Source organism: Callospermophilus lateralis, chromosome 5 (assembly GCF_048772815.1).
Source record: "Callospermophilus lateralis isolate mCalLat2 chromosome 5, mCalLat2.hap1, whole genome shotgun sequence".
NCBI lineage: Eukaryota > Metazoa > Chordata > Mammalia > Rodentia > Sciuridae > Callospermophilus > Callospermophilus lateralis.
This window is the reverse complement of record NC_135309.1, coordinates 140,556,865-140,558,365: the sequence shown is the minus strand read 5'-3', so window position 1 is coordinate 140,558,365 and position 1,501 is coordinate 140,556,865.

The following is a 1,501-nucleotide window of genomic DNA, read 5'->3' as shown; positions in this document are numbered from 1 at the left end:
GGTGCCAGGTGTCCCTGACTCAGTTAGGCTAGGTAAAGACCCATAGCAACCCCCTAGCAACCACCAATCAGCATGACACAGGGAAAATACCTGGGATGCTAGAGGACCCCTAGTAGTTTATGGTGGTTGATAACATATTGGGAAACCATGTAGTTTAGCACGTACATCCCTCATTGCTTAAACCAATCAGTTCACAGGAATCCCCCTCTTCTACTAACTAATCACCTCTACCCAACTTGTTTCCGCCAGTGAATGTGCTAATCAATGTAAAGAGTTGTTTGATTTTCCCATGGTATGGAATGATTTACTGTGTGATGTTGTGAAGCATAGAGTGTTCCCCCAAAACCTATAAAATCTCACTGAACAAAGGACCCGGACTCACTCCCTGGAACTGCTGTTTCAGGAATGGTTGTGAGTCCAGGTTCCAGCTTGCAATAAAGACTCTTGTGTGATTGCATCGGATTCAGCTCCTGGAGGTCTATTGGGGTCCCATGAATCTGGCATTACAGCTTAGCACCTTGCTTTTGCCAAGGCTGATATTGAACTAGCAATCTTCCTGCCTTAGCCTCACGAGCCACTGGGATTAGAAAATAAAATTTAATGAAATGTGAGCTTTAGATTAGATATGTAGAAATGGAATAAACTACTTCTGTTATTAACAATATGTCACTGTACCATTTTTTATTTTTTTTTTTTTTACCTTCTTGGTTCTATCTGAAGATAGCACCTGAAACATAAAGGTACATGTTTTCACACTGACCACATAGTAATTTATTCAGGAATTTTTCTCTGATTGCTTTAAAATTTCCAGTGCACTAAATGACATCATGAACTGAAACTGTAAATGAAACAATGTATTGGAGATTGAGAAGAGGGAAAAAAAAATAGTCATCTAGAACTGAAGAATGTCTTATGTTTTCTACATAGTAGGAAACCACCATGCATTCACATGATCAAGAATTTTATGTGTTGGGGCTGGGGATGTGCCTCAAGTGGTATCACGCTTGCCTGGCATGTGTGGGGCACTGGGTTCGATCCTCACACCACATAAAAATAAAATAAAGACTTTGTGCCTATACAACAGTTACTAATAGGGCATTATGTAAAATTGTGAATGTGTAACCCATGTGATTCTGCAATCTGTATTTGGGGTAAAAATGGGAGTTCATAACCCACTTGAATCTAATGCATGAAATATGATATGTCAAGAGCTTTGTAATGTCTTGAACAACCAATAAAAAAAAAGATGTTGTGCCTATCAAAAACTAATAAATAAATAAATAATTTTAAAAAAATTATCTCTCTCTTTCTCTCTCTCTCAAAAAAAAAAAAAAATCTTATGTGAAAGCAGTGAGCAAAGTAGTTTGTTTTTCTTCATTTTTTTCCAGTTGACAAAGATGGGAATGATTGTATTTAACCAGATTGTGAAACTGCGCATCAAGTAAAATAGGAGTTAAATGTAAATGCAACAGTGACATGATTAAAGGCTAATTTGGGCTGA